At 38.9% G+C, this 15915-nt stretch overlaps 1 protein-coding gene across 12 annotated transcripts in view; it reads right to left on the reverse strand.

Moving 5' to 3' along the window:
* The window catches only part of LOC109437798 (uncharacterized), an 802202-nt gene that overhangs the window by 410910 nt on the left and 375377 nt on the right, over window positions 1-15915 (reverse strand). For all 12 annotated transcript variants that reach the window (XR_012496365.2, XR_012496364.2, XR_012496367.2 and 9 more), the window contains exon 3: window positions 15643-15839. The gene's annotated coding sequence lies outside the window, so the exon portion shown is untranslated. The remainder of the gene's footprint in view (window positions 1-15642; window positions 15840-15915) is intronic.

The following is a 15915-nucleotide window of genomic DNA, read 5'->3' on the forward strand; positions in this document are numbered from 1 at the left end:
TATAATAGGAAACTAGCCACTGCCCATGTAAATGAAATGTCTGCACGGGCTTTATTTTACCGTGTTTCCCCGAAAATAAGACCTAGCCAGACAATCAGCTCTAATGCGTCTTTTGGAGCAAAAATTAATACATAAGGCCCGGTCTTATTTTACTATAATATAAGAACAGATGTTATATGATATAATATAATAATATAATATAATATAATATAATATAATATAATATAATATAATATAATATAAAATATAATATAATATAATATAATATAATATAATATAATATAATATAATATAATACAATATAATACAATACCGGGTCTTATATTAATTTTTGCTCCAAAGATGCATTAGAGCTGATTGTCCAGCTAGGTCTTATTTTCGGGAAAACATGGTAAGTAAAGTTACACAAAACTGGGGAGAGGGTTTCTTGGGGTTAAGTAAAGACAACTGGGGAGAACTTCATTGTATGTTGAGTTCATACATATGGAATTGTTGTTTAGTGTGCTAGTTTGGGTTTTCTGAGAAGCAGATGCCAAAATGGGATTAAATGTGTGCGAGATTTAGTAGGGGTTTGGCTACGGAGGAAGAAGGGCAGAGAGAGCCTTCAGACCATTGTGCAGATCTGACCTTGTGAAGAAGAGGGGGAAAGAACAAAGATAGAAGAAAGAGCTTCCACGGCAGCACAGTTCCAAGAAAGGTTCAAGCAGGCCAACGAGAGTCTGTCTGTCTCTCTCCAGCTCCCTCTCTTCCTCCCTCTCTCATTCCCTCCCCATCTTTCTCTCTGTCTCTTGCCTTGAATCTGCATTTTGAATTAGAGACTGTTCAGGGCCTCAGAAAGAGGGTGCTGCTGTTATTAAAGGCATCACGCATTATAGAACATCTTGTTTTAAAAGTCATCAGAAAGGGAATAAAAACCCCTATTCTATCATAAGTCTCAATCTGAGCTTTAGCAGGAACTTAAAGTGAGTTGACTGAGAGATAAGAACCACTAACATGTGTTGAGTGGTAACAGGTGCTATATGGTGTCCTAAACCCTCTGCCACTTCACTCATTTGGTCCTCACAATAATGCCATCGGGTAAGTACTGAACTGTCTCCATTTAAAGATGAAGAAATTGAAGCCCAGATTGTTTAAGTCACTTGTTCATGATCATGAAACTAGTAAGTGGCAGAAGAGAATTCCAAATTGGCCCACGATAGTAACTACTACATTTAATAGTAACCTAGGCAGAGATGCTGTGTGTGGCAGAGGCAGCTGTACACCAAAATTCCTGTTCTACTACCATACTTGGGAGTTGTTGCTGGAAGATGGTTTTCTCAGCCCTCCCATCCTCTGCGTAAATTTATGACTAGTTTGTCAATAGACTGAGAAGAAGAGATAAGTATGATTTCTGGGCCAGGGTCTCTAAGAAGACAGTGTAGGTTCCCTGTGTGTCCTTTCTCCATCTAGTGACCGGAATAATCCTTGATGCCCTGTGACCTTGGAAACCACATGTTTCTGTCAGTGGAAGTCTTCCAATGGCTCTGTGGAACAGCAGCCCCTCCCTACGGACTGGAAACCAACTTGGACTCTCGACCTCACTGTGCTTAAGTCATTATAATCAGGGAATCTCTGTGTTATAGCAGTTATACTTCCCTGCCTAAGAAGACAAGGAGATGTCTCCCTGGAGGGGCATGAAGTAATTGGCTTAAAGTCACAGAAACTGTGATAGCGAGGCAGGAATTAAATGCAGATCAGGCCTTCAGTAAGAGAAGAGAACTGGAGAGAAAGGAGACTCAGGGGCCTGAGTGCTCAGTCAGATTGTGGTCTCGGAGGTGCCACTCTGGAAGGTGGGACCCAGAAGCCTAGGATCAACAGACTCAGAGTCAAGTGTTGCTGAGGAAGATGGGAACACCCACACGGAGATGGGGCCTGGTGACCACTGTCACATGTAAGGCCCGGGAGACTGGCATAATAAAACAGGGAGGCTTCACGGAGCATTCTGTGGAGATGACAGATTGTCAGGACCCATTAAAGTAGGGGAGTCTTCCCCACAGAGAAGTGAAGAGAAACAGAAGTCAAAGGAAAGGCCTGTGCAGACTGGGCTCTTGTGGTTGGCATGGGAGGAAAGGCTACCGTTCAATGGGCAGATGGACATCCAAGGACTCACCAGTGCCTTCTAGGTTCCCTAAACTCATTTCAAACCCACACAGGGAAGCTACCAGGAAAAAGTGGATATTCTCTTTCTGTTCAATGACCACCCTCTGGATAAAGGACACAAAAGTGCTGAAAGCCCTTGCATTGGTTGAAGATCGTCAACACCTTGTGGACACAGATCTTAAAGATCCTGGTCACCTCTGAACACAAGTCTCCCTCAGACTTCTTTGTTTTTCATCCCCATTCTTTATCCATGGCCTTAAGAAAGCTCCCTGGGAAGCATGTAGAATGATCATGAAGCACTTGGACATGACTAGGCCTTTCAGTGCTAAGGGCTCAAGGGTCTAACCCTGTCCTTCTCACGGCTCCTATTCCGACACAGCACCTCCATGGAAACCCAGGGAAGGGGAAGTACAATATAACATGTTTTTTCCCAGGGGACAAAGGGCACTAACTATCCAAAAGTACACTGCCTACTCAGGGTACATTGTGCATTCTAAAAATCTGTAAGTGCTCTTCTGCCTTCATGAAGAAGATAAAAGCAAGAAAGTGGATTAAATGGACAAACAACAGCCTACTTCAGATTTGGATATTACATTGTCTTCAGTGAAGTGTTTCTAATGTTCTTGAAGCTTGCAAATAATGAAAAGGGTATCACCCCCTCATTGAAATCCAAGCAAATATGCTGTAATTGGTGTAGAGTGCTTTTAATACTAGTGTTCTCAGGTTTGAAAACTCCTTTTTCTAAGTTTCAATAACATGTTCTTGAAAGATATACTCTCTAAGTAATTCTTTGTCCTTAGGAAGACACTCAAATCACTTTTCTAAACTGATGGTCTGGCAACCTTCCAGAACTGATTTAGAAGTTATGGCTCACACCCCATGTCTGAGTCTTCTAACCTTGGCACATTCTGAAATCCCATGAATAGGGTTGGCAGTTGTGCAGGATGGCTATAAAAAGAGAAAGAGCTGCATGTATGTAGCTCTGTTTAGCAAATTTTGCTTTCATAAATATCCTAGAGAGTTAGGAAGACATTGCCAAGATACCTACAAGATCTCAGTAACCTGTTGGACCACTCCGGATGCCCTGTCACACTCAAAACTTAAAATAATTTGAGTGTGTATCGTGCTCCATTGTTTGCAAATACTTTCATATTCATGATCTCATTTGATGACTATAATAATCCTGGGACAGATGCAGAGCAAATATTACTATTCTCATTTGACAGATAAAGATACTGAGGCACAGAGGGAGTTCTGTCCAAGGTTACCCACCTAGTTAATGCCTGAGCTGAGAAAGAAACTCAGGCTCCTGGCAGCGGGCTTGGTTCTCTTTCCACTGTACCCTGCTGCCTCTTCAGAAGCCTTTGGCTCCAGTCCATTAGTTTCCAATCTGCTTCTGATGATGGTTATACTGCTCATAGTGTTGGTCATACCAGGCCAAAGAGAAGAGATTCTGGTCACTGTGAGGAAAGCTACCTCCAAGCAGAATTCAAGGAGGCATTGGCAGAGATATCAGCAGAGGAAAAAAGCCCCTTTTTCCATAGCATCTTAAAACTCCAGCACAAGCACTCATCATATTCACTAGCGTGCAATTGCTCTCAAAGCTCTTTGGAGTTAGGGGTTTGCATTGCCTACTGTGAGAAAGCCATCCACCAAGCAAAATTGGGCCCTCAGGCACGCACCCAGCTTTCTCAGAAACCAATGCTGTTTAGATGGAGTCCTTCCATGCACATCTCCCAGGATGGTTTTAGACAGCCTATGAGTATACTTTATTTCCTTTAAAACAAGTAACCTAGAAAATGAAATAACACATATTAGATTAAGCTCTGTCCCATTTGGCTAATTCAGAAGTTAATGGAAGGTCTCTTTCGGTCATTGGTATTGGCAGAGACATATTTAGTGAAACTCTCATGGGAACCTCACACAGGTACAGTAGCAGCTTTTACCCATAAATTAAGAATGGCACGTAAAGGCAGCTGTTTCCTCTCTAAGAGGGTGCCATTCAAGTTTCTCTTGACAAAGGCCCTGTTTGCCAAACTCCCCCCAAAGTAAAAAGAATGAGAGAGATTGGAGAGTGAGGGGAGAGAAAAGGAAAAAGAAAGAGAGTAAGAGAAAAGGGGAAGGGGAGAGATTTTTGAAATGGGTATGACAGAGGGTGGAAAGAGAACTGGTCAGATCACTAATACCACAGAGGTGCCCAGTGTACATAGGGTTTATAGTAACTAACAATTAATTTCACCTCTTTGAACCACACACAGTGCTTAGCACATGAACCGTCTATATTAGAAATTTAATGCAGAACACTGCTTTATGATTGTTCCTTGAAGTGAATGCTAACTTTAAAAATAGTATAAGCAATAAAAAAATAAAGCTTGACTATTTCATGACTTTCACCCCAGTCCCTATATTCAAGCAAATATATCCAGAATCAAATCATTTCCTGAAAACACATTCTGTATAATCGTTTCTGTGATCTTCTATTCTGTCACAGAATTGATGAAGCTATTCCACCTGCCTGCCACTTTTCTAGGAGTGAGTCCCCTTCTGATAAAGAATAAAAAATGCAATGACCTCCTCACCTCCTTCTCAAATGCACACTGAGCCTACCCACCATGATGAGAAGCCTATTCATGTTATGAACTGTTAAATCTTTTTATTTCGTATTTTTGTATCTATATTTATAAGTGGAGGAGGTCTGTAGATTTTTTTTAATTGTCTTATATTTCTGTCTCTTTTTTGTATCAGAGTCATGTTAGCATCATAAAATTAGGTAGTGTTCAATATTTTTCTATATTTAGGACCAATTTAAAATTAACTGGCCTTTGAAAGCCCTAGGATTGGTTTTAGAATACTTTGAATAATCATTTCTTAAAATGTTATTTAGTTAGCTATTGAGTTAATTTCATCTTTGGCTATTGCTTTCTAATTATTCTCAAACAATTTTGGTTAATTTATATATTCCCAAATATACATATTGTATATTTGTATTATATATAAATATATAATATATATTTTTTCATTTCACTGAGGTTTTCAAACTTATTGGAATATAACTTTGCACAACTTTCATAATTTTAATTGTCCCTGAAATTAAAATTTATATTCTAAAATTCATACTCCCATTTCTAATTTTGTTTGTAATTCACCTATTTATTAAAACTGACAAGGTTTTATCAATTAATAAAATAATTTACAAAATAAATTAATAATTATTCTTAGATATAAATATATGCTCACATATAAATATAATTTATAAGATAAATATAAATATTATATTATATTAATAAAAGATTTTCCTAATACCTAGAGATTGATTAATCACTATTTGCAGGTATCTGAATCTTTATTGTTTTTGTGTTTATTACTTAATTTTTCATGGTTTTGTGCTTGTTTAAAAGTTTAATTTCCAGGTAACGCTGTGCTCACCTCTTCTCAGGACCACATCAATTAAAACTAAACCACAGAACAACCATTATTGAGAATCACCTGAAGTCTAGCTGAACTGAGCCTTACAACTACGAACATACAGAAGTCACCTTGATACTGGTAGGAGAGGTAGATATGCGGAATGGGCTGGTCCCACACCCTTGTGTGACCATTAAAGATAAGGAGGAATATATTGGCTGTTGATGTTCGTCCCCCCACTCCCCGAGGAGCAAGGAGTCCCAGCTCCTCCCCAACCCAGGGTTTCAGTGCTGGGGAAAGAAGTCCCCATAACCTCTGGCTGTGAAAACCAGCAGACTTTGTGACTAAATGAGATGGAGGGCAGCTGCACTCCCAGGCGCTCCTCTTAAAGGGACCATACACGAACTTTCTCGCTTGTGGACTCACTCTCTGAGTTCCAGCACTGGGGCAGCAGCTCAAGAGGCACCAGGGACATACAGGAGGAACTAAATCATCTAGCTACAGGAAGAGGGCTGAAGGGGCAGCTTTCTCCCAGATGGAGGAGCTGGTGGAAGCCATTGTTTCTTTGTTGAGTCCTCCCCGTCCCTGCATGCAGATGCAGGCAGATACCATATCAGAGTCTCCATCAAACTGGCTATTACTTGTTATCTGCCTTGCCCTAGTGATTCCTTGAGACCATGTCCCAACCAACTTTCAGGAACAACCAAGCCACTTCCAGTGGCTCTTTTGTATAAATGGCCAGCTTTGGCTCATGCTACAGACACTCCTAAAATCTCTCAAAGGTTCACAAAACCCAAAGAAGCAGCATCTGGCCTCAGCATGTCCTGTACCTCTGGCTGAGTTGCCCTAAGCCTGGCACTAGCAACAACTGGCATTGGTTTGCAGCTTGGCCTTTTGAGGTACCTCCAAGCACAGTGTAGGTGGCAACCATCTCTGGATTGCTTTATGGTTTATGCAAAGTGGCCCCGGGAAGGGCACACATTGTGGCTGAACTTGGCCTGCAGCAGGTCCCCTCTCAGGAGGCCTAGACGTGGGGTTGGCAGGACCAGTGGCCAGCTTCAGACTGGGCCAGAGCATCACCTAGCCACCTCCAAGGATGACACACCCAAAGGGCAGACTGGACAGGCACCAGAGCCCTGCTAAAGCAAACCTTGCTCTGTAGGGTCAGCCCTGCACAGTAGCTCCTCTACTGTAGTCACAGCCAGTCCTCACAGCCCCCTCAGCATGAGGGGTCAATCCCTTCCACTGCTGTTCAAACAGCAATCGAGTCTCAACTACAATAGAAGGGCACACACAGTCCACTCAAGGGACACACCTGCAGAACCTGGCTCTGGTGAACAAGGAGACTGCACCACTGGGTCCCACAGGACACCTGCTACATAAGGCCACTCTACTAAACTCAGAAGGCATAGCAGCCCTATACAGAAACAAACATAGGTAGGTAGCCAAAGAAATACTTCCTAAATAAAAGAACAGAACAAAGCTCCAGAAAAAGAACTAAACAAAATGGAGACAAGCAATCTATCAGCTGTAACATTCCAAACAGTTGTTATAAGGATGCTCAATAATCTCAGAGAGAACGTCAACAAAGAGATAGGAAACAAAAATGGAGATAGAAAACATGAAAATGAACCAGTAAGATATAAAGAATACAATAAATGAAATGAAGAATATATTAGAGGGAATCAACTGTTGATTAGCTTAAACCGAGGACTGAATCAGTGATTTAGAAGAAAAGGTAGCAGAAAACACCCAATTAGAACAACAAAAAGAAAACAAGAATCCAAAAAAAATGAGGACAGTTTAAGGGGCCTCTCGGACAACATCAAGCATACTAACATTTGCATCATAGGACTACCAGAAGGAGAAGAGAGAAAGCAAGAGATTAAGGACCTATTTGAAGAAATAGGCATGCAAGTCCAGGAAGTGCAGAGACTTCCAAATAGGATGAACCCAAAAAGGCCAATATGTAGACACAATATAATTAAAATGGCAAAGGTTAGAGACAAAGAGAGAATCCTAAAAACAGCAAGAGAAAGGCACCTAGTAACTTACAAGGGAGCTCCCATAAAACTGTCAGCTAATCAGACAGAAACTTCTGTTTCTCAACAGAAACTTTGCAGGCCAGAAGGGAATTGGCACAAAATATTCAACATGATGTAAAGCAAAGACCTACAACCAAGATTTCTCTACCCAGCAAGGCTATCATTTAAAATCAAAGGACAGATAAAGAGCTTCTCAGACAAGAAAGAGCTAAAAGAGTTCATCGCCACCAAACCAGTATTACAAAGAATGTTAGAGGGACCTCTTTAAGACAGAAAAAAATAAAATACAGTAAAAATTATGAATAATAAAATAGCAATAGCTACATATCTATCAACAATCACTTTCAATGCAAATAGATTAAATACTCCAATCAAAACACAGGATGGCTGAATGGATAAGAAAACAAAGTCCTTACATATGCTGCCTACAAGACACTCACTTCCGACTGAAAGACACACAGACATAAAGTAAAGGGATGGAAAAAGATATTTCACGAAAATGGAAATGAAATAAGAAGAAAAGCTGGGGTAGCAATTCTTATACCAGACGAAATAGACTTTAAAACAAAGGCTATAAGAAGAGACAGTGAAGGACCCAGTAATCTCACTTCAGGGTATTTATCTGAAGAAACCCAAAATATTATTTTGAAGGGACATGGGCATCCATATGTTCATTGCAGCATTGTTTACAATGGCCAAGATGTGGAGGCAGCCTAGGTGTCCATCAATGGATGAATAGATAAAGAAGGGGTAGTACATATATACAATGGAATATTGCTCAGCCATGGAAGGGAATGCGTTCTTGCCATCTGCAGTGGCATGGTTAAACCTGGAGGGTGTTGTGCTGAGTGGAGTATATCAGACAGAGAAAGACAGATGCAATGTGATTTCATTTACATGTAGAATCTAAAGAACAAAATAAACAAACAAAACAGAAACACACTCATGGATACAGAGAATATTTTGATGGTTGCCAGATGGGAGGAGATTAAGGGGGTGAGTGAAAAACGGGATTAAGTACAAATTGGTTGTTACAGAGTAGTCATGGGGATGTAGGGTATAGAACAAGGAATGTAGTCAATAATACTATAATAACTATGTATGGTGTCAGATGGATACTAGATTTATTGGGGTGACAGATGGGAGGGGGATTAGGGGAAGAGCAAAAAAAGTAAAGGGATAAGAAGTACAAATTGGTACCCTGCTTCCCCAAAAATAAGACCGAGCCGGACAATCAGCTCAAATGCATCTTTTGGAGCAAAAATTAATATAAGACCTGGTATAATATTATATTATATTATATCATATCATGTCATGTCATGTCATGTCATGTCATGTCATAGCATAGCATAGCATATCATATCATATCATATCATATCATATCATATCATATCATATCATAAGACCCAGTCTTATAGTATAGTAAAATAAGACCAGGTCTTACATTAATTTTTGCTCCAAAAGTCGCGTTAGAGTTGATTGGCTGGTTAGGTTCTATTTTCAGGGAAACACGGTAGTTACCAAATAGTCATGGGGATGTAAAGTAAAGCATAGGGAATATAGTCAGTGGTATGGTAATAACTATGTACAGTGCCAGGTGGGTATTAGACTAGTCAGGGGGATCATCTCTTAAATTATATAAATGTCTAACCACTGTGCTGTACACCTGAAATTAATATAAAACAATATTGAATGTCAACTGTAATTGAAAATTTTAAAAAGGGGAGAAAAGGCAAAGGGGAATACAAGGTCCAAATTTCTAGGTATAAAACAAATAAGTCATGGGGATGTAATGCACAGCATAGGGAATGTAATCAATATTATTGGGATAACATGGTACAGTATCAGATGGCTGCTGGACTTATCATGGTGATCAATTCTGTAGGTATATAAATGTTGAATAATTATAGTGTATACCTGAAGCTAATATAATATTGTATGTTAGCTATATATGTAATAAAATATTAAAATTAAAAAAAACCTCAGAAGGAATATTAAACAATACATTAGTAATACAAAATGGCTTAATTGCAATATGGCAGGGAGTCAAATGCTTCTCAGGCACCAAAGTGACTGTTGAGGAACAGAACTCCAGTGAAAGCAATGCAGAGGGTTAGGGGAAAAGCAGAGAGCTGACCATACAGTTGCCTCAACCACAGGACTCTAGTACTGGCTGGCAAGTTGTAGGACAGCCTTGTGGGCGAGTAATGGACCCCGTTTTACAAACGGAGACTATAAGCACTAGAGAGATAAAATACCTTACCCAAGTATCAGAGCTGTGATTGTGTACAGGTCTTCAGATCACAAACCATCCTACCACATCACAGCTGCACCTGCTGCCTTTTAAGAATCTGCTTCACCAGAAAATAGATCATTTTCCAGCCCCTTGTGCAGACACATTGCTCTGCCTCTAGACCTTTGGTCTAATTGCTGCAGACTCTCGAACGTTTTCTCTACACATTGTGCCCTGTGTCTAAATTCCATGCATTCTTCAGGGAGGAGGCCCAGTCTCATCTCTGCTACAGGTATTTCCATATGACTTCAGACTCCTCTGCTCTTTCCTTACTATGGTGCTGACTTGGCAATGAACCACACATTTGACTTATGATTATAAGGGGCTTGAGGGCAGGCACTGCAGGGTGCCTGCGGAGTGTGGATACAGTTCATCAATGGAGTGATATACCAAAAACCCCAGAAGATTTTAGTTATTGAAGAGCAACATGTGAGGAGAAAAGAGGACACTGAATATAAGAGAATCCAAGAAGCCACTGACTACAATCTGTCAACTAAGACAGTCCATCCGGTAGGAATGCCAAAGAAACTGTTCAGGGGCAAATATTCTAAGACAGTATCATCCCTTAAGAATTCACTTCCAATCAATCACTCTCTCTGTAAAATTCCAACACTGAGAGTTGTGTATTTATCCCACAACGCATTGCCTAGGATCAACAGCAACTTCCCTAAATGATTATTCCCAAATAGCTAGTAGCTTCCCATTAATTACTTAGATTTGAGGATTTAACGTGAAATTTTTACTAGAATCTAAAACTTCCTATCAGATGATTTTTGTCTGTGTACTTTTTATTTTCCAATTTTATTTATTATTTTAATCAACATTTTCACACTTATAATACATGTTTTAGAGACTACATCATTTTTACAATTTTCTCCTATGGGAAAACGACAGTCTCTCTTATACTTTTAAACTATCCATGATACATATTAAGTTGTATGGGGTGCTGAGTTTATTTATTTTCTCTCTGAATAAAAGATGAAAGTTTTCCCCAATTTTCTAAAAATTGCAATTGCCACATCAGCATAACTAAATATATCTAAACTTTACACAACATTAAGAGAGCCTGTCTGTGTTTGCTCTCCTAACCTGTCCCAAGTATTATTCTATTGTTACATGAAACATATTTGTTTTGAGGGCATTCTAGTTTGTATTGTTCTTCCATATCTGTGCCTAGTTAGTAGGCAGGGCATCTAACTCCCTAGGAAGCATATTATTTGAAATTTACTATCTGTATATGCCACAATGTTTAATTTTTTTTCTAAATTTCCCCTCATCCACTTTGTGGATACCTATTTTCAAAAGTTATTATTCCCTTCCATCTGTCCACATTTTCTTCTCATTTTTCTCTTAAAAACTGACTGAAATCAGGAGGTCAATATCTCAGTCATCATTAATTTCATGCCTTCCTCTTCTCATTTATTCACTGGTCTTTTTTCTCTTGAGGGTGATTTTTTTTTCCCTTGATACATTTATAAAAGACCTCCTTCCTTCATCTAACCTCCTTTACTAGCAATATCTCATTTCCCACTTTTGTGCTCCTTATCTTTTCTTTGCTAACTTTAAGTTGTTCTGTCTATTTTTATATAGTTCCTGCCTTCTCCACTCCCAGGGCAATTGTCCTGTTATACACAGATCTTGAACAGCGGTTGGGGATGACAGACTGTATTTTTACTAGAATTCCAGAGGCAGAAAGGCCTTGTTCTGTTCTCTCACTCTGATGGTACAACAGAAGCGTTTGCACTTTAATTATATTGTCTTAGGCTACTTCACACCTATCTACAATTATGCATGTTAATACTTACTCCCATAGCTTCATACATATTAGATTTCCTCCCAATGTGTTTTTCAACTAGGAATAGTACCTTGTAGTGTTGTTATCAATGATCACATTTCTAAATAGGCAGGGGAGAGAATGAAAATGATTTACTCTATTAGGGTGAGGTCATTTGCATACTGTTAAGTGATTTGCATGCTGGCAGATCCTAGAACTGTGTTTCAGAGGCTTCCCCACATTTCTCCCTTTATAACAAGGTCTCGCTTATTTTGCTCTCTATCAAACGGTCCTTTATCTTCCTTTCTCATGCCATTCTCTGCCACAAGAGAATAATACACACCACCACAAGCATGACATTGCAAGGCAGTCTCCATCTTCTGAGCTAATGTTGTCTTTGACATAATTCATCATCCTTTCTGATTTTTCAGGGCTGGTGACAATGGTGACTCCCCTAATATCTGAATGAAGTCCTTAATAAATATTTTGCTGAGTGATTGATATCTCCTCTAGTTATTTTTCTCACACCTCTTCCCCTCCATATATAACAGATGGGATCCCATCATCAGGAGCAGATGTTGTAGGAAAGGTATCAGGAGCCCAGAAGCCCTCATTCTAGCCCCAGATCTCCCACTAACTACCTCTGCGATCTCCACGAGTCACTTAACCTCTCTGGGCTCAATTTCCATGTCTGTAAATTGAAGATGAAAATGTCTTCTTCAGAGACATACTGAGGTGATCATAAAGATACATATGAAAGGACTTCCTAGCACATAGTAGTTTGAAAGTAGGATTATTGATACCTCTTAGCTAAATAATGTTAACTTTTCAAAATCAGATGAAATATAAATTATTTTCTTTTTCATCCATCCCCCTTATTAGCTTTCATAATAATAAACAAACACACACACTTCTAGGAAGGTCAGTAACATTTTGAGAAATTCCTAATGGTAAATTGTTAGACACTGAACAAAAGGATAATTTTCACCACTCCCATCTCCATCCCCATCCACGTTCATTAGCAATCACACTCTCCACCTTTATTTATATAACGAGGGACGCTGCAGAGAAAAGCAGGGCTCTCATTTGATTTTTGAGCCTATTCCTTGAGGTAAGGTCTCAGGGCTGCCGGTGGATCTGGAAAGCATTTTGGAAGTAAGAAGCAGACAAATGTAAATCTTTTAAACCCCTATGATAAGCAAACTCTCCTCAGTTCAACATATAAATATAAACACTAAATCAAATCAGATGTTTATACATTTTTTTAATCCCATCATAAAACATTTTGTTTTGACAGTCTGGTAATGTAAAGTAAAAACACCGACAGCAAAAAGAATCATCTTTGCCTGCCTTCTTTCTACCTGAAAGTCTTCCCTGTATATAAATAGTAAAAGAAAAAAAAAGTATGTTTATGTAAAGGGAAACACTGATTTACTAGAACTGATTGCTTCATAGTCTAATTACTTTTCAACTGGCTGTTCCAAATTAAGATGTCATTGATGGCTTTTGGTGATATATTTCATTTTAAGCAAATTTATTCTATAATAGAGTACATCATAATGGAAAGCAGAGTTCTTACTCTCCCCTCCTCTTTGTAGCCTGATATCTTGACAAGTAAATTAAATTTAGCAGTTAAAATGCTTCCATTAGTAATTTTATTAAGTTAATTAAAGAATCTCTCTTTCTGAATTTTAACTACCTTCCCTTCAGAACAATGTTGATTTCTTTTTTTTTTTTTTTTCTTTTTTTAATTTCATGTATTTAGGGACTGTGATATATTCTAGGACCAAACAACAACTCTATCGGGATTGCATTTCTGTGGGCAAGAGACTACCAAGCAAATCGAGTAAAAAGAAGAAAAAGCTCAAACATCTTTGAAAGAAATGGTCTGTTTCATACTAGGGTTGTGGAATCTTTAAAAGAAGGAGGACGACGAGCGGAAGAAAGGAAGAAAAAGGAAAAAATACTTTTTAGGCGATCTGTGTTCTTAGGCAAAGGCAGAACTACTAACTAGAGTTTCCATACATAGAGGGTAAATCATAAATAGTTTAAGTGGAGTTTAGTTTATACATAGAAAGAGAACTCCAACTCTTTTTTCTTACTCAGTAAGAGTGTAAGTCGTGCTGAGCAAGATAACTGAAGTTGGTGAAGCACAGGTTCAGTGAAATCTTGGGCCCTCTCCAGGGGGTGGCATTTTAAAAGAACCCAAATATTTCTAAGAGATTTAGGGCAAAAAGAATTCTTTCATTGACTATTGCTTGTTTCTTGTGGTAGGTGTTCCTACAATCAGGAATTACAGAACTTATTTTTTTAGAACTTGAAGGTAACGTAGGGAAAATTTTATTGCATCTTCTCATTTTACAGATGAGGAAACTGAGGGCCACGGGCGGCAATGCCACCACCACTGGAAATAACAATAGTAACTAGAACAACAGGGGCTAATATTTATTGAACTCATCACTGTGCAGCTTCACATACATTATCTTATTAAAAAGCCCCATGAGGGAGATGCTTCTAATGCCTCAACATTATAGATACAGGAGATAATGCCTAATGAAGATTAAGTAATTTTTAAAAACTCCATATGACTCCAGAGTCCTGTGTTCATAACTAGTGCACATCATTGCCTTAGATGAATGATGTAAGGTAATGCAACTAGTTAGTGGTTCCCGCAGGGCTGAAGCTCAGGACACCTGCTTCTCAGATCTGCTGTTTTCAAACTAGGCCCTATGAAGAGAACTGAATATCCAGTGTGTGAACTGAGGCTTGGGCATGAAGAAGACATTATGATTTATTTAAAAAGTAATCCCATTGCCAAGGTAGCCAGTGGAATATTTGCTTTATGGATGTAATCATATCAACGACTGCACCCATGAGTTCAGACCCAAAGTTCCATTTCATTTAAAATTAGGGGATTCCACGCTTCACTCATTCATTGAAGAAATAAAGGAGATTCAAGAATACGGTCCATGGCAATTACTATTAATGTCTCCCATCTTCTCTTATTTTCTGGACCCTGCCCTTCTCAAGTAGTAGCTCATTCTGGGAGTTCATATGCTCACTTTTCAAGCTCCCTCACCCATCTCAAAATCACTCCCACCAACTCCTTGAATACTCATGCTACATCTCACTCAAATACAGTCTCTCACATTCACACCTCAGGTACCACACTCTACCCACTTCTGCCCTTTTTCCTCTGGGGGACTGCATATCTTTCATCACTATGTTCCAAGCTCATTGCTTTCCTCATGACAATAGGTCACCGTGGCTTTTTTGCCTTCTATCCTTTCCCTATTCTGCAGTCTGTGTCACAAAAGCCCAAGCAACAGATCTGGCAACCTATAGAAGCTTCCCATCAGGACAGAATGGATGGAGCCACAAAACTATTTAATACGCCAGAAAAGAGAAAAAATAGACACCACTCCATTCATCCGTTCATATATATATATATATATATATATATATATATATATATATATATATATATATATTTCCCCCCTTTTTATACCGGCAAAAGCTAAAATGGCAGATGCCTACCTCCGATGATCTTTGTATATTCTAGGGAGCCCACCCCACTTTTTTTCGTTTCTTTTTTCCCCTAACATCAAGACAAACAGGGTTTAAGAGTTTCATTGTATCTTTGTCCCTTGTCATTTTGGAGATAGGTTTTCAAGATGATGTTCCACAATTTCTGAAACACAAACATTGCCAAATGTCCCCACAAGTGTTCATTGTGGAAGTTGTTTCCTTTATTAAGCCCACCCCCTCCCCCAAAATGATGTCTTTAGAAAGAATCCAGTATTCTGCAATATTTCTAGACAGACTCAGAGAAGAGAGTGGATATTCCAGTACGTTTTGCTAATTAAAAATGCTCTTTCCTGCCCTGACCCTCAATTGAGAAAGATACTAACTTTAGCCTAGAAGCATATTTCCTATATTACCTGACCACACAGCAAACATGTTTTCACTAGAAATTTAGCTCTTACCTCCTTGATATCCTGCCATTCACACTGCATCTACGTTTTGGTGGAAATATTTTTCAATTATTTTGAGGATCCCCTTGTTTTTATTGTTGTTGTTGTTGTTGTTGTTGTTTTTATGTAGTTTTCAAGTCCAGTAGTGAAATCTGTTTCTTATTTGTAATCGGTTTTCAGCTCTGGAAGAGGCCCAAATTGGTAAGTCCCTATGAGTGAAAGGAAAAAAAAAACAAAAACAGAATTTAGAATTTAGTTATGCAACCTGAGCTTATGATGAGAGAA

This window comes from Rhinolophus sinicus, chromosome 2, assembly GCF_057876585.1.
Source record: "Rhinolophus sinicus isolate RSI-liver-muscle chromosome 2, RSI-T2T, whole genome shotgun sequence".
NCBI classification, from domain to species: Eukaryota; Metazoa; Chordata; class Mammalia; order Chiroptera; family Rhinolophidae; genus Rhinolophus; species Rhinolophus sinicus.